The sequence below is a fragment of the Lygodium microphyllum genome, chromosome 4, assembly GCF_053477565.2.
Source record: "Lygodium microphyllum isolate KBCC chromosome 4, Lygodium_microphyllum_v1.1.10, whole genome shotgun sequence".
Taxonomy (NCBI): Eukaryota; Viridiplantae; Streptophyta; class Polypodiopsida; order Schizaeales; family Lygodiaceae; genus Lygodium; species Lygodium microphyllum.
The window spans coordinates 59,717,473-59,741,837 of NC_141138.1; the positions used below are offsets into that span (position 1 = coordinate 59,717,473).

The following is a 24,365-nucleotide window of genomic DNA, read 5'->3' on the forward strand; positions in this document are numbered from 1 at the left end:
TTCATCTTGGAGAATACCCTTTCACAATTGATTGTGCTTGCCTTAGTAACTAGGCATTGGGCAATTAGATCAATACATTTATTTATAATATAATATACTAATTTTTAAGAAAAAAATTCCCTTCAAATACAATGCTAGAATTTTTTTTGCAATATTTTGGGATTCTCCAACAGGCCAATAATGAACCAGAAGGGTTGTGAAACCTTCATAAATGAACCATGGACACTGCGACTGTGTTTTTACCGAAAGGGCTGACGATTATTAACTCTGAAAAGACGGGTGACCAACTCCAACGACCAGATGCGGTAAGACTTGATGCTGCAACGCGCTCCATGCATTCATCGAATTACGTGCCTCTTCTCCTACAAATACCCATCTAGTCTGTCGAAGAATGAAGATCATCGGCTTTGAACAGGCTCACTGCCTACAACAATTTGCAGTTAGCACTGAGCAGCCTCAGCCATCATATTTCACCTGGACGTTCACCCTGTACGTGCACAGGTATCAGTGATTCATGCAGTCAGTAGCTGGATCAAGTAGTTGGCCACCTAATCATATATTACAGTACTTGTGCATAATGCGTAAGCCGGAATTACTGTTAGAACTTCCATTATTTCATCGCTTTGTCTAATCACTGTTAATGATAGGAGGAACTCTTGAAGCAGCCATGCAGCACTTACCCTATAGTCAAGACCTAATCAGCGGCCTGCGGAATGATGAGTTCGAAGCGGAGGTGGATGGCAGCAGGAGGTCGGCAGACATAACGATGATGTCGTCCCGGCTGGAGCAGACGATCAAGCAGAGCCAAGAGTTCCTACTGTCTCTGCAGTACCCGGAAGGCTACTGGTGGGGGGAGCTGGAGAGCAACGTCACCATAACGGCGGAAACTGTGCTCCTGTACAAGATACTGGGTGTGCAAGAGGACCAATATCCCAAGGAGAAGATGGAGAGATACCTAAGGAAACGGCAGCGTGACCACGGGGGATGGGAGCTGTTCTATGAGGGCGGTGGTGAATTGAGCGTCACAGCGGAGGCTTACATAGCCCTGCGTCTCCTGGGCGTGCGCAAGGCGGATCCGGCTCTGAAGAGAGCTCTCCGGTTCATTCTGGAGAGAGGCGGGATCACGAAGACGCGCATCTTTACCAAGCTGTGCCTGGCGCTCTTGGGGTGCTTCAATCGGAGGGGGATACCCTCCCTCCCGGTGTGGTTCATGCTGCTGCCCAGCTGCTTCCTGACCAGCATCTACGAGATGTCCAGCTGGGCGCGGGGATGCACTGTTCCTCTGATGGTGCTGTTCGATAAGAAGCCCGTGTTCTCGGAGGTGGTGGCTCCCCAGTCCTTCGACGAGCTGTACGCGGAAGGGCGGAAGAACGTGCCGACATACGCCAAGTTCGAGGGCAAGTGGACGGACGTCTTCTTGGCGGTCGACCGGGCCTTCAAAGTGCCCGAGAAGCTGAACCTGGTGCCCTTCAGGCGGTGGGGGCTGCGGAAAGCCGAGAGATGGGTCCTGGAGAGGCAGGAGGACACCGGCGACTGGGCGGGCATCTTTCCGGCAATGTTCTACTCTCTGCTGTGCATGAAGACGCTAGGGTACGAGCTCACGGATCCGGTCATGCTGCGCGGCCTCAAGGCCCTGCGGGACTTCGCCATGGAGACGGAAGAGGAGTACTGGGTGCAAGCGTGCGTGTCGCCCGTGTGGGATACGGCCCTGGTGGTGCGCGCCCTGGTGGAGTCCGGGCTGGCGCTGGACCACCCGGCGCTGCAGGGCAAGGGAGTGGCTGCTGCAGAAGCAGATCACGCAGCCGGGCGACTGGGCCTTCAAGAATGCCGCCATGCCGGGCAGCGGCGGGTGGGCCTTCGAGTTCGTGAACCGCTGGTACCCGGACGTGGACGACAGCGCGGTCGTCGTCATGGCCCTGCAGGACCTCCGCCTGCCACCCCACCGCGAGCCCATCAAGGAAGGCTCCATATCCCGCGCCGTCAAGTGGATCGCCTCCATGCAGTGCAAGACCGGTGGCTGGGGCGCCTTCGACAAGAACAACGACCAGGACTGGCTCAACTCCACCCCCTACGGCGACCTCAAGGCCATGATCGACCCCAACACCTCCGACGTTACGGCCCGGGTGCTCGAGATGGTTGGCCGCATGAAGCCGCGCGAGCAGTACTGCACCTGCTTGCCCCTCCTCGACTCCATCAACAGAGGCATGGCTTATCTCAGGAAAGAGCAAGAGCCCGAAGGTTGCTGGTTCGGCCGATGGGGTGTGAACTACATCTACGGCACCTGCGGGGCGATTGTGGCGTTGTCCCTGGTGGACCCTTCCTCCCACCAGGAGGAGCTCTCGAAGGGGACACAATGGCTGGTACAAGTGCAGAATGCGAGCAATAACGGTACCAGTACGTCGGTAGGCGATGGAGGATGGGGAGAGTCGTGCCACAGCTACGATGAACCTGCCCTAAAGGGCAAGGGGGATATCCCTAGCACGCCCTCTCAGACTGCCTGGGCACTCATGGGGTTAATGGCGGCCGGGGACAGTTTGGGCAAGTACGAAGTGGATGCTATTGAGGATGGGATCAGCTACCTTATTCGAACCCAAAGGAGAGACGGGTCTTGGCACGAGCCTCACTTCACCGGCACTGGCTTTCCTGGCCATTTCTACCTCCGCTATCACTTGTACGCTCAGCATTTCTCTCTCACTGCGCTCGCCCGCTACCATGCTCGTTTGCACGCCAAGCAAATCACGTGGGCTGGATATGCTGATCGTCGTTCTGACACTCAACCTAACAATTAGCTCAATGCATCTCCTGCACTAGCTAAATTCTTCAGTTAGCAACAGCTACTCGTATTCTATCCATTCAAAAGCTTGTCCAGTACACAGTCAAGGGGCCAATTGAGTATCATCTAACAATCCCTCCATTATAGCGTTTTCTTCCAAGTGAGTTCTACAAATATCGTCCTCTAATAGGCAAACTTTTTACATCATACGGAGCTCAAAGGAAAAATATTAGGGTGTTTTGATATTTTTATCAAATGACTTCCGGTATAAACAAAGGGCTCTTAAAAGAATAACATTGAGGGGCCAATAGAGTGATACTAAGGATGCATTGCTTTAGGGCTTTGCGAAATTTAAAATACAAACAAACTTACATGGCTCAATTGTTTGGCTCATATTAAGTTCATTTGTAATGTTTAAAAAATTATATCATATTGTTAAGTAGCCAAAAAAGCAACATGCTTTTTGCAAAATTGTCACTCAATTGGGGTGGATACATTTTCTTTGGGAGAGGTGTCACTTTATTGGCCTCTTTATCCTATAAGGCATAATGAAATAATGTGTGGTGAATTATCTTGAAAAATATGGTTTCATCTCTCCTCGGACCAATCAAAATTCTTTTTATAAGTGCTTTGAAAGATGATTTGGAATCAGTATATTGGCTTTGGAGTAAACTAACTCTTAGGCTAGTTACACACAGAGGGAAAAGCCTCTTATCCACTTGAGAAAATGTAGTCATATTGACATATGGCCAAAAACTATTAGTATTACTTTTTCCTAGTTGTGATAGATTTGGATATGCGATTCTTCCCATCCAATATGCAAATGCACGGCCAAGGTCGAGAAGGAAAAAGATTCCACTCCTTAGTAAAAGAAAAATTGGCCTTAAATGGGATTTGCACTTTTTCCAGTTGGATCTATAAACAAATAGATCCTAGTTTTGTGGATTTAGAAGTTGGGCAGTTGGAGAATTGGTGGCGATGTGTCGTATAAAGGGATTACCTACATATTGAATAAAAAAGGGTTGTCAAGCATTGCTATTAGAATACACATTGACCACTATAACATAATCAAAGTAGAGATGTTGGCACTCAATGTGTATTAGTGGGCATGTTTAACCACGCAATAGAAATTGTGTTTACACTCACGAGTGCCACAAAGTGTTCACACATTTAAATGCATCTGAAGAGGCATATAATTTGGTTACCTCTAAATTGGCCTTCAAAAACACAACTATAAGCCTATCATCTATGAATTCATATGTCCATTTAAAGGAGTATTTATTGATGTGTTTATAAATAAATTTAATTATGCATTGTTTAAAAGGGTGTTAACAAGCAAGTTCAGGTAAACATATTTATAAATATTCATAAGGTTTTTTCCTAGTTCAAGGAAGAGATGGAGGTACGTTTTTTTCTCTTATTTCACAACTTTCTTGAGTAATGTGGATGTTTGTTGTTATTTCTTCCCTTTTTCTTCATAGTTATGTTACTTTAGGTCTCTATTTTGTTTGTTCTCACAAAACAAGGAATATGCAAATGAATTATATATAGGAAATGGTGCAAAGAAATATGTAGTAATTAATGTGGCCCATAAGTCATTTTTCTAGTTTAAGGAAGAGGATGATATACAATTTTCCCTTTTTCTCCTCCTCTTGTTTTTGTTCTTCTACATATTGTTTCAAAACTTTCTTGAACCATGTGGATGCTAAATATTCTTTCTCCCCTTTCTTTTTAAACTTTTGTTAGTTTAGTTTACTATTTTGTTTGTTTTTTAAAAGTCAAGAATTATACTTTAAAAGGAATATATAGGTAATGGTGTAAATAAAGGTGTAGTTAATGTGGTGTGTAAGGTAAACCTTAAAAAACTCTAAATCCTACACTACAAACCCTAAAGTCTAAATCCAAAGGCCTACACCCTAAAATTAAAGAATTTCCAAATCACATATTTGAAATCCTAAATCTTAAACCTCAAATTCTAAACCTTGAACTGAAACTACAAACCTTAATTCCTCTACCCTAGACTCCAAACTCCAGATCTTAAATCCCAAATATGAATCTCTAAATCATAAACTCTAAATCCTATACCATGAAAGTCAAATCTTAAATCCGAAACCTTGAACTATAGACTACAAACCCTAACTCTAGACTATAAAACCCTATCTAAGTCCAAACCCTAGATTCTAGATACGAAAAACCAATATTCAACCCACAAATTCTAAACCCCAAACCCCAAATCTCCAATCCTAAATGAAAAACTACAAATTCTAAACCCTAAATCCTTGACTCTAAATGTTAAATCCTAGGTCCCAAACCTTAGACCTTGAACCTTGCATGTGAATCTCTAAATCACAAATTCTAAACCCTAAATCCAAAATTCAAAACGATAAATTCTAGACTCCAAACCCTAGATTCTACACCTTAAACCCTTAGCCTTAGACTTTAAATTCTAGATGCTAAACCCAAAATGTAAATCTCTAAATCATAACCCAAAAACTTAAACCCTTGACTCCAAACCATAGACCCTAGATACTACATGCTAATATTTAAATCAAACTCTTATCTATAAATCCCAACTCTCAAATCCTATATTGAAAGCTTGAACCCTAGACTACAAATCCTAAACTCTAAATCTTACACCCTAAATCCTAAATCCCAAGTCCCAAATCTTAAATCCCAAACCCTAGATGCCAATCTCTATGTTCTAAATTCTAAGCCATAAATCTCAAATCTCAAATCCTAAACTCTAAACCCTAAAGTCCAAATATTTGTACATTATAGATATATTAAGTACAAGGACAGATCTTAATATAGACAGAAAAATATGTCTTTAGAAACATGATCCTAAATAAACACAAGGATGTGCACATAAGTGCAAAAGTGTACATGATCATTAAGTCACTAATTAAGTACAAGGATGTGTCCATAAGTACTAAAGCACATCTCAATATACAGAACTATGTGTGCAACAACCATACCTAAAAAATGATTAGATGGTGTACACTTAAGACTCATCAATACCCTCTCTAGGTCTCAAAGCATCTAGAATGCTCTCATGGTCAAATACTCCAAGGAGCTAACATGAGTTGAGCTAAGTTTTCTCTGAACTTGATCAACATGAAGCTTAATCAATACTTACTAAATGAGAGTGCTAAAAGGCCTCTAACTCTTAGTCCCATTGTTAAAACTCAATCATCCTTCCGTGTTGTCTAAGTTGATGGTGGAAATATGTTACTAAAATCATGTTATAGGTGCATTTATACACGCATTTCCTTTTGCATTTCAAAGAGTGTCTACATACATGTTTACAAAATAGTTAAATAGTGTGTTTAAAATCAAGTTTAATAGAGCATTTTTAATTAAGTTTATATTAACATAGTTATTAATATTTATAACTGAAAGCACATTTATCCTCAAGTTTAATTGCCAAACATGAAAATATCAAGGAAAGAAAGTGACTAAACCATTTATATTGGAAAAAATAGCTAGTTGAAAATCACATTACTTGTGTCTCTTCATATAAGCATATGAGTACATCCAATTCATCGTATTTCATCAACTGTAACCTACCAACTTGGATCCTTGTCCATCCAACTGATCATCCTTATTTCTTGATACTTTTAGATATAGTTTGCATACAAAGAAGACACCACTCGTATGCATGTACATACAAATATTTCAACACACCCCTTGGTGCCTTATTCAGATACTACAAGGTGGTCATGTGGTTACATTAGTTACATTGATTTATTTTACAATGGCTGATTGTTCCCCTCCCACTAAAGCACATTCCGGGTGCATTCTATGGCTACTACTAGTGTGTGGTCAAGCTCTTTGTCTTCATGTCTTCTTCTTCTTGTCTTAAGAAAAGGTACCATTTCATCTTTTTGTCTTGGTTGTTTTCCTCAATGAAATTCTATTGTCTTTGGAACCTATATGCCTCTTCATGATATCCAATCTTCTTACGATGTTTGCATTTGGGTAAGTATTTGAGTTTACATTTTGTGTTAATGTGTTATTTCTTTTCATAGTAGTAGTATTACTTGAAATACTTCTTTGCAAACAATACAATATATTACTTGCTTGTAGATAAGCCAACGTGCCCTTTAAGTTCCTTCTCTCTCAAAGGAATTGAAGATGTGTAGCCTTCAAAGTCATCTTCTTTTCTCAAAGTAGTTGCAATCTTCAATACTTTCTTCAATTTTCTCATTGTCTTTCTATGTATCTTATCCCATTATAACTTTTATGCTTTCCTCAATAAATACAATGCATTTGCAATATGCATAAAATCTGGTATTTAGATAATATAACATACACAACTCCCAAATGCTCTTGGCCTTAGATACTAATGAAGAGCATATCTTATCCATCCTTTCAATTACATCCATTGCTGGTGATGGCCTTCTACCATATATGGTTCACACATATGTCCAACAATCAATACTTCATTCAAAACAAATATTGAATTTTGACCTAAGAGAGTTAGATTTTCCTCTTCTAATCTAGCTAGGGTCCTCTCACAATCAATGATATGATCAGCAATGAACCTTTAATAGGGGAGGGTCAATGTTTTGTAATACTATACTTTATGGAATACAATATGTCATTGTGTAAACTTATTATTTGCTACATGCTTAGAGCCCTACTAAGCTTCCTCGAGCCTCCCGAGCCATTATACATAATAGGGGCATTTATCACTGGATTCCTTTCTCTCTTAAGTACTCAAGTGATCCATAAACAAAAAACATGCCATATTTTCTATCAGAGGATGCGATCCGCTGCGATGAGCTTCTTTGATTGTGGGTCCGACTCGAACTCTTTGACTAGGTAGACTGTGGGTCCAACTCATTGGAATGACTCCACCACTCCGCCTCGTTCGACGTCCGATGCGTGTGACCGTTTTCCCACTACCTCTAGGCGGGAACTGACTGTTTTCGCCACCAGGTGGAGGGCATGCAACCCTTCTTGCAGTCATTGGATGCCTTGGCCAACACCTCTAGGGGTGGGATCAAGGTGTTGCCTCCTCCAGGGATTCCCTCTTCTCTTGCTACTCCTCTGGTGACGAGCCCTACTCCGATCAATCATTGCCCTTCCCCTCAACTTTTCATGAACGAAGATCTGCTGTCGACTCGAATCCATCCCACTCTCGAGCTAGGATGAATATTATCATAGGGGACGTCCCCTCTACATCAAATACTACATGCCTCACCCCACTTATCTTCCCCATATGCGCATGTTAACCCGCTATTTAACATCTCTCAACATGTTAGTTCTGGATTGCCCCACCTTTGGTTCACATCTTGCAGGTACTTTGACATTGGCTAGCCATGGAATACCCCATTTCTCTGGCTTGCAAGGAAGCTATTCTCTAGAGACGGGAACACATAGCATAGGCTTCACCGCCAAAATGGTACATTCCCACCCTGAAGCTATACACTCCAAAACGAGGTCCAAAGAGGAAACACCCAGGTCATAGATTGTACATAAGAACTCCTCCCCAAACCAAGAAGAGGAAGGTATGTGCTCCGTTACCCTAGAAGATGAAGTAATAGATCTGTATTTTTCCCGTATTACTATCGTGCCCTTTATTGGCCTCTGCCCATGGCTCGAGACCTCCAATCGAGGTCCTGAGATCGTGGATTAGAGAGCACTGGGGATACCTGGGATACAAGGTTGTATCTACTAGATATTTACTATTTCATTTCTCTTCGAGACCAACGACATGGCAGTCATCATTATGTCTCATGGTTAATGGATGCTCCGTAATGCTCCACTAACTTTATTCAAATGGTCTATAGATTTCAACCCTAATGGCCCCAAGCCTACAAAAATGCCTATCTGGATTAAGCTCCTGAATTTATCTAACCCCTTTCACTCCTCGTTAGGCTTGATAGCATCCTCATTAGGTAAAGTATTAGTGCAGAGACCCTCCTCCTGATATCAATCCGAGGTGGCATCCCCAAAATTTAGTGGAAGTGGATATTAGTAAGAATCTTAAGGACAGGATAATAATCAGGTTTTTTAAGGGGTAGCCCATTCATTTGCAACCAGTCATATATAAAAACCTCCCTAATTCTTGCTTCAAATTCATGAAACAGGGACACTTTATTAAGGATTACCTTGAATGGGGCGGCAAAGAACAGAAAAAGGAGGTGGTGAAGGAGCGCCCCCCCCCAACACACACACATGGAGATGAGGAAGGATTCCAGAGAGTGTAGAACATAAATCATGTTAATAAGAATCAAAAGTCTCAAACATGGAAAGAGAATAATAATACTAAGTTAAACTCTTTGAATAGATACATAGCCTTGCTTGAAAATTGCAGTGATGTAGTCCATAACGCTAGTTGCCTAGGGAAAACCACATAGGTAGAATGTGACCACACGAGGATGACTTTTTCGACAAAATGCAAATTTTTTAGGAAACACAGATGTAGATAGATGAATTTGAGAAAGAAATTAATGACTTAGATGCAACTAAAATGAAGGAAACTGAGGGGGTTTCAAATACTGAGAAATCAGTGGTGGCAAAGGAGGAGTCCCTCCCCACCTGCCCTCAACCTACAGATGCATGTCATCACCGTTCTGCCTCCCCCCTCCCCCTCCCCCCCGCGCCCCCCCTCCCCCTCCCCCGCGCCCCCCCCCCCCCCCCCCCCCCCCCCCCCCAACAATCCAATCCAAACTGTGGAAGTGTTGGAATCAATAAAAGAAGATTATCTACCATGAATGCAAGAAATGCCAACCCCCTACCAATAGGCAAGGGTCCCAATGCTAAAGGCTCCAACTCTAAAAGTAACAAGAATTAATGATAGAAAAGCTCAAGATAATTAACTTCAACTGTAAAGGGCGTATTGACCCCAATTGGGCCCGAATCATCAAGACCTGGCTCTTTCAGGACAATATCCAACCAGATGTAGTTTGCCTACAGGAAGTAAAGGTGGCCAATTCCCATCTTACTGAAAATCTAGAGATTCTTTCATGCCAGTTTCAATGGATTTTTACAAACCATCCGGGTGGAGGTGGTGGCACAGCCATAGGGATTTCAAGAAAATTATCCCATCTCATTAAGCAGTACTCAAGGACACTGCCCATGCTTGGGTATTAGTAGTCTTCAAAGGACAAGAAGACTGGGCGGTGACATCAATCTACACCCCCTCCTCCCCTAGAGATAGGATTACCACCTAGAAATCTCTATAATCCATCCCCTTCCCCATGATACTTGTAGGGGATTTCAACATGGTGGAACATATTCAAGATCTCTTTGAAAGTAAAGGCAACCTCATAGGGGCTGTTGAGTTACTAGAATGGAATGGACTAGTGGGGTTTCTCATAATCTGGTAAATATTGGCCAAATAGGGGGCTTTACTTGGTCTAACAACCAAAGCCCACCATATATAAGGAAAGCTCGTCTTGATAGGTGTTATGTATCTACAGTTGTCCTCACATCCTTTGTTGACTATGCCCAAACCATATCACACACCATAGCAATGTCAGATCATAAACCAGTGATCTCTTCCTTCTCAACAGTGTCATCTGCCTCATGTAGAGTGGGTTGGTTCCACGCAGACCCAGACATATTTAAATACCATCATGTTTGTAAGGAAAATGAAACCTTATGGTCCAATCATTTCCCCAATCATTTCCCAACGACAGGCAGCTGAAATCAAAGAAAGCCAAAAACTTTTTAGTAGGGCAAAAGAAACACAAACAAGGATAAGGCAAGAGTGACATGCAAAATTGAACACGAAATCTCTTTCATAGAAGATAGAATAACTGAAAGGGGAGCCTAACCTTTAGGATCTGCTTCTCTCTAGAAGGCTGGCCCTTAGACATGCCCTTAGACAAGAAGAGGCCTTAGAAGCTAAAAGGTTACACATTTTCTTTAAAGATTGGTGGTCATACCACACAGATAGACCAGCTAAGGCAAATTTCAGTATCCTGAAGGCCAAGCAGCCCAAAGAGAGTCTTCCCTTGCTTGAAAAACCTAATGGCACCTTTGCGTGAGACCAAGCAGAAAACCTAACGGTCACCTTTAACCATTTTTTCTTTCTTTTTGGGAAAACAGACAAATCTACAATAGAGCAGATAGCCACCAAAGCCATGATTTGTCGATACAGAAAAGGAGTTATCCCACGCAAATTAACTACAATTTTGGACATGGACCTTTCATCGGTTGAGATAGCAGAATCGATCGATTCTTCAGCTAAGGGAAAATCCCCAAGTCTTGATGGGCTTCCCAATGAATTCTTTCAAGAATTCAAAAACCTTTTGGTCATGCCCCTTATGCAGGTTGGGCTGAAGCAATCCATTATGGGGCTCTCCCTATCACAATTAACCAAAGGGTGGTTAAACTAATTTATAAGAAGAGAGCTAAGGAGCAACTGAGAAACTGGCGGCCCATAACTTGTCTCAACTCCACGTACAAGGTCTTTGCCAAGTCCTTGGCAAGGAGACTGGTACGCCACCTACAAGCTTGGATACGAAAGGAGCAAAAAGGCTTTATTAAGGGCCACTACATACTGGATACTATCATCAGTTTGTGGGAGGGAATGGAATATGTAGAGAAACAACATAAGCACTTCGTGTTTCACAAGATAGATTTCGATAAGGCCTATGATAGGTTGGAGTGGGATTATACACTACAGTCCTTATTAGACATGCGCTTAGGCAAGAAGTATGTCAATTTTGTCTCTATTGTGCTTTGGGAATGCTACCACAACCATCTTAGTCAATGTCGTAGTAATGGAGTCATTCCATTTGTGCATGTCCATCCGGCAAGGATGCGCTCTAGCACCCCTCCTCTTTGCTATAGCTGTAGACGGATTAGGCTGGCTCTTAGAGCACTTTAGAATTTAGGGTAAAATCAGAGGCATCAAACTTCCCAATAAAAAGGAAATGACACTTAACCTATTTGCAAATGACACTAATGTCACACTCAATAATGATGCAGAGTCCATCCTCACCTTTTGGAATTGCTTGGACATATTCTATTTAGCCTCAAGCTCCAAAATCAACCATACCAAAACAGGAGTTAGAACTCTTATCCATGCCCCTCCTCAATGGATCCTAGACATTGGTTGCCAAATAATCCTGAAAGGAGAGGTTTTTCAGTTATTAGGTAACCCTATGGGCTTTGGAACGACTCTTTTTAAAAAACATTGTCCTTGTCCAATATTGATATAACTTAATACCTCATCAACACTTTTAATTTGCATACAGTTAGACACATCATATTTTATATTAATAATATTCAAAGTAATAACTATCATCGAATACATTTTCTTTTTTTTTCTGACCCCAATAACATTTCATAAAACATCCAAAACTATATTCTTAGGTTTTCTATAGAGGATCCTAATTTTTTCTGAATTAAAAACATGATTTTTATAAAAAATATTGTAATGTTCATCCAAAATAACTAATTTTTATTTTTAAGACATAGTAACCATCTTTCAAAAAATTTGGAAAATTTTAAAATACTTTCAATAATATGTATCTCATAAAAAAAATATCAAATCTCATCATGGTTTAAGTAAATATTTTATAAAAATTTATTTATTCTATTTTAAGCTATTTTAAAGTATTTTTAAATGTTTTTTATTTTCAAAATATAAAATCAAACCTAATAAATTCTAACAACTATCCAGAGTTGAAATTGAGGCTCAAAGGCATTTTATAAAAAATCCTAACAAAAGAATTTTTTATGTAGAATTATTTTTTTCTGTTAAACGAGTTAAGGCACTTACGTAAAGTATGAGAATCGTAATTTTATCTTTGGAAGTTGTGTCCTTTGCAGTCCCAACCAAGGGGAGTCTATCCAGTCATTCCCAATGGTGAGCTCATCATTTCCCCTCTCCCAAGAGATCCATTGGCTAATTGGATTGTTACCATACGAATAGCCAATTGTAACTCTTTTAAGACTTAACCTTGATTAATTTCAAGCTTAAGAGCTTAGCCTCCATGGTTTTATAAGAGAGGGGAGGAGAGTATTGAAACTCCAAAATGGAGGTAGAAGGAGAAGACATGGCGATAGCTATGAAAGAGGCATGGCCTTCAATTCTCTCTCCAACTACAATTGTTTCTTCAAATCCTCTAGCTTGGATGGCTTAAAAGCCTCTTCACTCTCTCTCCTTCTCCAAATGATGGCATCATGGCATTCAATATGGCGCCCTCTTTCTCTCTTTGAGTTTTCTCTCTCTCCCTCTTTAAAGGATGGCACTCCCCTTCTTTTCTCATGACTCTTCAACTTCCCACTAACTCCTCCCCTTCCTCTTCTCCAATTAGCACCCTTTGGGTTTCCTCTCCCCTTCCTCTTCTCCAATTAGCACCCTTTGGGCTTCCTCTCCCCTTCCTCTTCCTCTTCCACCAACAATTGACCTTATCATTTTATGTTTTTTTTGTAAATACATTTATAAACAATACTGCAAGTGACCCTTTTTCTCCATATTCCTATCTCTAAGTTGCACATCAAATTGGTGGCAACAAGTGCATAGATGATCACTACAACTCAATATTGATTTGCATTTATTTCTTCATGGATAAGTAACCATGTTAATATCTTGCCACATTAACTCAAATACTCATGGTCCACTAATTGTTATACCCATGCCATTAACTCCACTTACTAGAAGATGTCTCATATACGTGGCATTGTAGAGTAGTGATTGTCCTTGTCCACACTAGCATTGCCTTTGTTCTTTAACAGGTCCCTCCCCTCCTTTGATCTTTAATATAAAGATCCTGGAAATACAACTCTCTCCCTACCATATCCTAATGTCTATCCTATGTATGATGTGGTGAAAAATTTGCTAGTTCTACTACTCCTATCTATGATCATCATCAATGAACAAGACCACTTGTCCAATCTATGCTATCGAATCCATGCCTTTTGCTTTTGCCAAGTCATACTCGACTATACACTCAACCATCTCTAACCTTTCAAAAACAACTCATTTGGATTTGTCAATATATTCTTTATGGGAAGAAAGGTCAAATGATCATCCAAGCCAAAATTATAATCCCTTCTGATTAGATAAAACTATTGAATTCTGCTTGGTATTTTCCTAAGTCTACCCTCTAGCACAAAACTCCTTCAAACCAAGATTTTTCACTTGTTGGGACTACAGAGACACATCCTCGAAGAAAGAAGAAATCTCGACCGCATCTACATTAAATTAATGGAAAAAGTTGGTAACAATGTGCCAATTGTGTACAATTTTGCTAAAATTTTTTGCAATGTTAGCATTGGTTCTAGGTGTTGTCATTTCTCCCTCACTTAATTGCAAAGTGTCCTCACGAGCACATCTACATCACGAAAATAGCTACCACGAGCACTGCTACGCTACCTCAAAAGAAAAATATACTCTCCCTCTCTTAATAGTGAAGCGTCCTCGCAAGCACAACTACAAGAACTGCAAAACCACACAAAGAAAACTAGTAAACACTAAAAAGATAGGAAAATATTTACTGGTGTCATATTATAAATCTAGCAAAATAAATATTCAATTAAGTTGTATAAAAACTTATTCATACTAACATTCCCTTACTCACTCGCCCCACTTAAGTGCATAACATAGCTTCATCCAGTGCATAGAATATACCAACTAGAAAGCTTTCTAGAGCTGCTACACAACAATAATCCCTCTAGGCAAGAAAATGCCATATTACTATCCTACTAGGAATATTGCTTCCGAAATAGCATCACAGATAAGGTCCATGCCTAACAAAGAACCCAAACAAAGCAAGCTAACATTATGACACCAAATAGGATGCCTATGGTTTAGTTGCTAACCCTCCATGTTCTACTAGAATAACTAGTCAATGGCCCCTAACTTCCAATTGTTCCATAGTTTTTGTTTATTTGTTTGTTTTTTTAAAAAAATAGTAGTGGCTTTCCTTCAATGCCAAAAGAGTATATACATTGATTCTTCGTCCCAAAAGGTCCCATCCCAAAGAGATGCAAGGCATCGGACGTAGGGCACCCATCAAGGAAATCATGACAGCCTACTAGGACCTCAGAGGCGACGGTTATCTTCTTTTGGTGTTTTTTTTTTCTTTTCACTTCTTCAACCTTGCAGTCTCATGGCATTTTTTTTTTTCATTCTTTCTTTTGTTCCTTCCAAATAATAAATATATAGACTCTTCTGAACTTTTATTACTTAGATTGGATTTTTAGTGGTTGTTTTGTTTGTTTTTAAAGGATCAACTAGAAGGCTAAGAATGCACCACTTCATTGAACGGCCAAACATTTCAGCTCAATGACTTCACTCAAGGAATCTAATCTAGCACATAATACTAGTCACTTTGGCTAGGCAAATGATAAGCAAAAATACTCATCAGTTCAACATCTTTCATCCACGCTACTCCTAGTCAAAATTTTGTGGAGAGAACCTTGTTATTCAACTACCCCTACATATTGCTAGAAAAGCGACAAAAAAGATAGGGAAAAACTCTATTGGATTCCCAATTAGACTTCCATACAATGAAATTCACTATGTCATGGACACACATCACCCCCTTTCAATCACTCCTTGGTGCTAAAGTCCCATCCCATGTGGGTGGACTCTCATATAGACTAAATTGGCTATAAATATTTTGGTGTATTGGTGTTTTAAAAATTAAGGTTTGTGAATTTCTTCTATAGGTATTTGGGTTTGGAAAAGTCTAAATGATGCCAATCAAGTTATATTTTTAACTTTCCTGTATTAACAAAATATTAGTGAGTTTAGGAATCTCCCAATTCCCATTTTTTGAATACTAAAAAGGTGGCACCTGAATAACATGCCCATAAGTTTCTCAAAACCGTATGATATGACCTATCATTGCAAAGTGCTTGAAAAATGAAATCTATTGAGCTATAGAGCGCTTGATTTGGAGTTATAGTGTTCAAGTTATGACAAATCCAAAGATTTGACCACGTGTCCCAAACTTATGGGAAATTCCCATATTCCCTAATATGGTGTTTATTTCAAATGAATATAAATAGATACATGAGATATGAAACAACCTGTTATATACATGGATATTGCAACTCCAAGAGAATTGCGAAGATAAGCACGTAGTGGTTCGCAAATTGCAACAATCATCAAACCTGCACAGAACTCAACCACTAATCACTAACCCATGAATATGTTAGATCAATAAAGAGCGAAACTCCTTTGAAAATCGGCAATCTAGTCAAACTGCTTTGTAATAAGCTCCTAGCACTGAAAGAGTATCCCAACCGCGCGTGCAACTAACTACCTAACCATGTGAAGACTAACTAAATTAAAGTGCGCTAAAATTTAAAATGTAAAGCCATGAAAAATAGGCTTCAAATTTATATTATACTTTGTTGTGAACATGGTATTTATAGAACCTATCATCTGAAAAATCTACTCTCTTGATCACATGGATATTGATCATGTAACTTACGATGGTATTGACGTAAGATTTTATTGTTCTTTTCTAAACATTCTTGATCATCTAAACTCCAAGACCATTGGTTATCCTTAAGATTAAGAATTAACAAATGCAGATCATCATTTTCCTCACCTTGAATTGGACAACCCAAATAATGTATGACTTGTTTAAGTTCTACAAAATCCCTAGGTATCGCAAGTTCAAACCATCTAAGTTGTGGTTCCTTTCCATCCCCATAAATAGTAAAATTTTATCACCCTTTCTTTGGGATGAGATAATACAACTTCTGGTATATTTTGCATCTTGATCTTAGGAGATTTAGATTGAACTCATTGATAACCAACTAATAGTCCCTTAGAACAATGATACATCTTTTGCATAGTTCCATTGAAGCGCGTAAAGGGATGATCTAACCAAGGAGTTCTAGTAGGGCCTTTCATTCGAGTTTCTAGCTAAAGAAATTTAGACTTATTTTTTTCCCAAAATTGATTAGTCTTTTCATATTCGCCCCAATAGTTCTTATTTATATATAAAGCTTGTTCCATCTGTAACTCTCCGCTACTAAATTTTGACCTCCGTTCCTCTAAACACAACTCTAGAAGTGAAATTTCATCTAAATATTTACTTTCTCTAAATTGAAATTCTACCTTTTTCTTTTATAAATTAGTAATTTTCTTCCTTGCTTCATTTACAACAGTCACAATGCTGCCTCATGTTCTACTTCCAAAGCCTCATTTAATTCTCTAATGATCCTATCATAATTACCATGATGTTCACTAGATGTGTGTGCAAACCTATGCAAGGTCAAAGTTGGTCATCCTCATCATCATGGAATATTGGTATTTGTAACTGTTTGCACCTACTCCTACTCCTCCTTTCTCTTTTTTTCTTTTTAACTGGTGACAATAAGTTCTTTTAACTATATCTGGCAATTGTTCAAAATCCAAAGGGTAGAGCATTTTCCTTATAAGGGGAAACAATAAAAACCCTACTCTCAGGTATGCCATTATTATTCTCAATAACGTCAAATTCATCCATCTTCTCCAAAAAAGTTGTTGAGATGTCAATATCTACATTCAATGTCATAGGCATCTCTTTCTCTTCTAATTCATCCATAAAAATCACTCTTGGCTTGCTATGCGTAAAAAATGCATATTCTGGGTGATTTTTCTCTTGATCTACGCATAATTGGGAATATGTTTCAAGCGAATCATCAAAGTATTCCACTTTCTTTGTAGATAGCATTAAGTAGTCTAGGGTTCTATCTTCAAAGGTAGACAACCGGTGAGTAATATCACTATCCAAATCATTGTCTAATGAAAATGTTACAGCATATTCCCCAATACCCATTTGTTCTACCTTATAAAGCTGATGTAGTATATTTACCTCCACTTTTTCTGCTCTTGTTGGGTGTTGTGTTCTAAACAACCAGGCATAAGGCCCTTTATTATCGATCCTCTCCATTTTCGAATCATAACACTCACTGTTGGATTTCTCATCCACTTCATTAACCATCTAATCTCCTTACTCTTTCAAAAATCCTTTTGAAATAACTTGTATTTTAACCCGATCATTTCTAGGACCAATCACAATTAAACCTTTATACCAATCCTGAGTGCACTTTGCTTGGTATAACCAAGGTTGACCCAAGAACACATAATATGAAGAGATATTTGACAATGAGCAAACTACTAAGCAATTCACATGAAATTCTAGGCCAGCAATTATAGATTTCACATTATGAAGTAACCCCAAAGGAATCACTTTCCTTTGATCAGTCACACATAAAATAATATTGGTAGCTTCTAAATTCTTTAACCCTAAATAATGCATTGTTTATTCTATCATCAAATTGACCTAAGCCACCATCTAACGGCACTTCATTCAGCAAGTGCCCATTGATAGTAGTATCTATAACTAGAGCTCCTGGATCCACAAACAAATCTACTATTTTCACGTCCTTAATTGCTTTTCTTATGGTTACTTTAGGAACATTAATTTCAATCCTCTTCCTTCGACACTAAAATAATTTATGATAAAGCTGCTTTAGATATGTATGCACTATTTCCAGCAATTGTCGTTGGTTAATGGTCAAGGATACCTGTCCTAATGCAGTAGCCCAAAGATCATATGTCTTGTTTGCTGCTTCTGCCTGCTCTTTACTTCTTTCTTTAGGAGGTATCAGTCTTTTAGAAAAAGGAGCTATCCCTGCTTGAATCTTAAAATTTGCTAATGGCACAGGTAATAAGGGATCTACATTAGGAATGTTGTGGAGAATCTGACTTAGCTAGCTCTACATTAGGATCTATATCCTTAGATTTATCCTTCACTTATTTCTTTACTTGTAGATTTTCTTCCTCCAGACCTTTCTCCTCTTGTTGCTAATTTTGCACTTTAGTAACCATGCCAATCATGGGGTTAGCCTTAAAGGTCACCCTACGGGGTATGAACTTAGACCTTACTCCATTCCCTTGCCTTGTTTTTTCTACTTCAACTAAATTTGAGGATGAGGTTGAGGGTTTGTTAAAAATTTACTTACCCTTGTCATTAGGTTGATTATCTTCTCGGTTAGGGCAATCCTCTTCGTGATGCCCTTCGCCATTACACCTGAGTATAGTCTCCATTTTTATGCGCATTAGAACAATATGTAGCTATATGAGCTTCCTGTTGGCATCGATAACAAATTACCGTTCCCCTAGGCCTTTGTGGTCCACCTTGCCCCATTGGATTATGAAAAGGACCATTATTTCTCCAAAAAGGAGAATCTCTTCCTTTGTTTTTATCATTATTGTAATTATTTCCGGGTACTCGGAGTCTACCTTGGGTTGGCAATCCTCTCGGCCTAAAGGGTTGATAAGGTGGTCTAATTGCACAAGTTGTATTATTATGATCCATGTAATTGTAATTCCTTTGCATTAAACAAGCTCGTTGTTGCTCTTGACCTATCTTGTGCCAACAATTTGTATATAGATGCCCTATTGTGGGAGCTTTCGCTCAACCGCCAAGACCCACAGACCGCTTATTGTTTCAAGCGTTCCAAGCGAGCTCTAATGGCTATCTCTCACCTAGCCGACGCGCCGTCGATCCTACGAGTGTAGTGAGCTTACCTTGATGCTCGATCGAGTAACCTCCCCTCTCTTGTACTCCGGTAGCTCCACGATTCTTGATGCTAGCTCAAGCATCCTCAAGCCTCCTCCATCTCCAAGCTCCATCCTCCATAGCCGTGCACGCAAGAGAAGAGAAGAGAAGAGAAGAGAAGAGAAGAGAAGAAGAGAAGAGGAGATGGTGAAGAGCTTCACCCTCTTGATCCCTCACTCTCACACACAGTCACTCTCTCACACTCTCACACTCCCTCTCTCAAGAGCACACACAAGCAAGAAGGAGAGAAGAAGAGAGGAAGAAGAAGACTCTTTTTGCCACACACCAAAGAATGAGCTTCTCATTCACTTTTCAACTTTATATACAAAGCCCTAAATCCTTTTTGGGCGGTCATCCCCTTTTCCCTCTTTTACATGGCCGGCCGTAGCCTAGGCCCTTTTTCCCATTTCCCACCATTCTAATTTATCCTATTCCCAACTAATGCGTACACTTTGCATAGGAGTGAGCGTGGCACTCTTTTACAAAGATTCGGGGGCGCTCCCACATTTTAATGGTGCGCCCTTTTTCTCTTTTGTTGTCTTGGGCCAACACCGAGGCTTTCTGAGGGTCGTGCCCAAACATTTAAATTTTCCAGGGACTGATTACTGGTCAAGGCACCTTTTTCTGCTTTTATCCTGCACCTTTTTTGCTATTTCCATTTTTTCCATTTTCCGCTCCTCTGTGCTGCAGGAAACATGGTAACATTACCCCCTCCTAGCCAAGTGCCAGTCCCATGGCATTGCGGTGGGACGTAGTGGCTAGTTAGGTTGGCTGCTAGGTGGAACAAGTAGGTGGGTGACACTGCTTCAAATGTGGTTGGGTGAATGATAGGTGATGGGGTTTAAGGACGATGACCGGAAAAGATTCCGGCATGCTTTAGGCTCCCTGAAGGTACTCGGAATATTTCACACTGTTGTGGCACCCCTTATGTAGCCGGTCGTCTTTTGAGTATAAAAAATGCTTGAAGCAATAAGCAATCCTTTAGGAGGATGGTATTGGAGGGATTTATTCTGGAGAAACCCCTTGAACGCTGTTTGCATTGAAAATCCGTGGCTTTGATTGAAGATCCTTGTCTTTGAGTTGAAGATCTTCAGTTTTGAGTTGAAGGTCTTCAGGCTTGTGGAATCAATAAGCGATCTATAGATCTTGAGGCATTGGGCATGGATCATTGGACGATGAGGTTCCAAGATCTATGCCAATGGCAGTTCTACCTTGACTTGGTTCAATCATGGTAGCCATCAGTAGGCAGATGGCTGGATGCCGGCACATGAAAAGAAGTTTTGGTCATTAAAGGATGCCGTGGGTGATCCTCTTCCACGGGTAGCCAGTTCTTGAAACTCAAACATAACCTGCAAGAAAAGTTGTGCACTCCCTAAGGGGTGTGTCTGTCTCGCTGTGTAATGTGTGGTGCCCGTGGCAGTGGGATTGGGAGATGGGTCTAACCTTGGGCAAGCCCTTGGTAACGTCCCACACTTGAGGACCCAGCTCGTGCTTCGTTGGAGGTGTGGTGCAAGTCTTAGGGTGACAGGTCTGAAATTCCTGCCCTTGATGGCCCCTAAGTGTGAAGTGGGGAGGGGGCTAGGGAGAACCCTAGGTGCAGTGATTGTGGTGCTTCTTTCTTCTTCTTCTTCTTCTTTTCTTTTCTTTTCTTTTTTTAAAAAATAAATAAATAAATAAATATATATAAAGAGGTGTATACATGGAGACAAGCCATACAAGGGCATGACGGGAGTTTACTCCTCGTCATTTGAATAGGGGGTAGGGGATGGCGGAGGGTGGGGGGCCTTATTCAGGAATCTTCGACTCAACAAGTAGCCCTTGAGGTTGAGGTGGGTTTTGAGAGTGGTGGTAGAAAGGAAGGGGTGGTTGCACTGGGTGAATTTTCTGTCGCTCATATCTTCGAGCAGTGCAACACAGAAAGATGGCAAAAGAGAAGCGCACATCATGAGGTGAGTCATGGTGCTGCTATCTATGGCATTAGGGTTGAAGTAGAGGGGTGGGAGGTGGTGTTCTTGGGGTGCGGGCTCTTGGTGGACTAGGATCCTAATTAGTCTAAGATAATTACAAGTGGTTATGAAGGCGGGGTGAGGACAGGAGGTGAACTCGCTAAGAAATCTAACTATAGAGCTGTACAAATCAGGGAGGGTGAAGAGAAGGGCGTCCCTATGGGAGGTGCTATTGGTGTTATAGATAATGGGAATGTCGAACCGGCTGGACAGATTAAAGTCAACACCTACCCTTCGAGGATACGGCATGAAAGTAGGGTCGTTTCTCTTAGAAGGGAGGGTGTTGCAAAATGCCATCCACGCGTCAAGGTTGACGTCAAAAATGTGTTTTCTCCAGGTGGGTTGGCAATTATAGCCTTCCACTGATCTAGGCACCTGGGGGACTTTATCCTGCCAAAATTCGCGGTCCTCGGCTCCCCAAGTAGTTGGGTGGGCCTCGCGCTCTGCTAACCACTTGGCCTTGAGCCTTGCACCCATAGCGATGACATCCTCTACAAGTTGAATGGGCAGTACTCTGTTCAAGGTAGAGGAAAACTCAAAGCGCAAGTCAAAGGGGTTGCGGTTGTATTCTTGATGTTCCCAGATAATCAATTGGGCATGGAATTTAGCAGGGGGATCTTGATGGTGCGGTAGGAGAGGGGCAGGTTATCTTGGAATATGTCAAACATTCAGCTTTTTCCTTTCCTTCTCTACCATTTCTTTCCTGCGGTTAGCGTGGGCTGCTCTTCTCTCAGTAGACGTATCAAGGGGCTGCACTTCCGCTTGTTGTGGGCTGAGGGGGTGGTGGGGCGTATTCCTTCTCCTGAAGTCCCAGATCGAACTCCGGTTCACCCCCTTCTGCTTGCTCGTCTTCTTCTGCCTTCGCCTCTGTGAAACCGAGTTCATTTATTTCCTGCATTGACGATTTGAGTACGGGGATGAAGAAGGCTCCAAGATCTTCATGTGAATCTTTTCATTTAGCAAATCCATCAGCTTTGGCAAGTAAGCTTTAGGCACTGGAATAGGCCTCAAGTTCCATGGTACATGTGGCACAGTAAATATGACCATAGGAGAGACAACATTTGGATCCACACAACCTATTTCACTTGGTTGAAATGCAAATGCCTTCCCATGTCTAGCCAATATCTGCAAAAAACAATTTCTCTTAGCGGGCAAAAGAAACCCTTCTGCACCAACTTTCAATTCTTGTAATGTTTCAGATGTAAACTGATGACCTATATCTTTAGGATCCCGTAAGCTTGGCTACCTTGACACTTTTTTATACAAATCCTCACTCTCTAGTGGAAGCGGCAAAGCAATTGGTTTCACCTTTTTGTCAACTATATTATACTTTGTCTCCACAAGTGCTTCAGCCCATTGTAATCCTTCTTGCTGAGCAAACAATGCTATAACATCATACACATCCAAAGAACATACTGACAACACTCTGTTTTCAGCCTCATTTTCTGCATGTATAGTTGCTAAATTTTAGCCATAGTGTCAGTAATATTCAGCCCATAAAAGATGCCTGAAATGCCATCATTTTCAGCTAACAGCCCCAATGATCTCAGTTTCTTAATAGCCCATTTCATAGATATGCGTTCAGCCCTACATATAGCTTCCATAGGCTTAAAGCAACATGAACTGTTTGCTGTAAACAGAGAATTATCAATAGTAAATACATGCTTCATTTCATCATGAGGCGAGTACACCCTCTGAACAACACTACTGTAGCCCTGCATTACAGGAGTGCTTAGTGAAAATCCAGGTCTTTGAATTCCCTTGCATTTGGAACCAAAGGAGACTCTCGAAGCGTATCGCGATTTCTAGGATGATTAGCATAAACAGTAGGAAATTGGATTGCTTTCCTCCCATCTTTGCTTCTGACACTTGCATAAGCAGAACCATCATCAAGTACCTTTGTTTCCATACGCACGCTTGTAATATAGGGCTATCCCAAAATCACTACATATGAGGAATTATCTTGCACAAAGAAGTGTTGCTCTTCCTGCACATCACAAATTGTCACTTTTACATTAGGACATGCAGCATAGAGCTCCCTTGAAGAATTATTTGCAGCCCGCATATGCCAACCATGACTAGTGTCCATAGGCCATGCACCATTTTCATACAATTCCCGCTCAATGACATTATCTTAGACCCATGGTCAAGTAAAGCAACACAAGGAGTTTCACGCTCCCCTATTTTCACTACCGTTTCAGTGGTAGCTCTAGCCCAATGATTTCTTGTGTAGTGACTTTGAGGAATAAATCCTAGAGTCTCTTCTCCATATTGTTGCATTTGCCTTACTCCACCATGCATATTGCTACAAGACAATGCATTTTCAGCCACTTTCTTCTCTTTTCCACATGTTGTCCACTGATTAGTATCATCCTGCATAGATAATCCAGTACTTACTTCATGCTCATATTTAGCCCGAATACCCAACAAACCTGTTTCCTCTTCAAATTGCAGCAATGCACTAGTGGTATCACCAAGAAATTGACACTTCCTTTTAATTATGTCAATGATCTCATCATGAAATTCTCACTTGGCAATGCCAAGCACCTCTCCCAAGGTAAATTCCACCCGACTGTTTAAGATCCGTTCTTCAAGAACCTTCTTAAGATATGTGGGTGTCTCAATGTCAGATTGCAACTTATATCCTGGCTACTTGCCCTTCTTTTAACCCTCTTGTTTGTTATCCTGTTTTTGGTTTTGACTAACCTCTTCCATAACATGCTCAGGAGGTGGCTGATTTGCAGCTTTAGGCTGATCCACACTTCTTCTTGTCATTCTTTTAGATGTCCCTACAATATCTTCATCTCTTTTTTATTTTTCTTGCACAAGTACATCCGTGTTTTGTACCTTTGCTAAATATGCATACACTGAATATGCATCTACCGGTGATTCCCAACCAGTTATGCCACGAATGTCTTGCCCTACATGTGACATTTCACTATCAGTGACCTTTCTCTTTTCAGCTGCATGTAAAGCATGTGTCCATTTTTCAGCCTTTGGACCAACCATCACTTGGCCATGCATTCTATCTAGCTGTAGACCAAAAGTAGA

The 24,365-nt window shown here is 40.8% G+C and overlaps 1 pseudogene across 1 annotated transcript; it reads left to right on the top strand.

Moving 5' to 3' along the window:
* The first annotated feature begins 260 nt into the window (after positions 1-260).
* LOC148037086 (dammaradiene synthase pseudogene) lies at positions 261-3,246 on the top strand (annotated as a pseudogene). Its single transcript, XR_015690575.1, has 2 exons — positions 261-501; positions 648-3,246. The product of XR_015690575.1 is annotated as a dammaradiene synthase pseudogene (transcript).
* Positions 3,247-24,365: the final 21,119 nt, after the last annotated feature.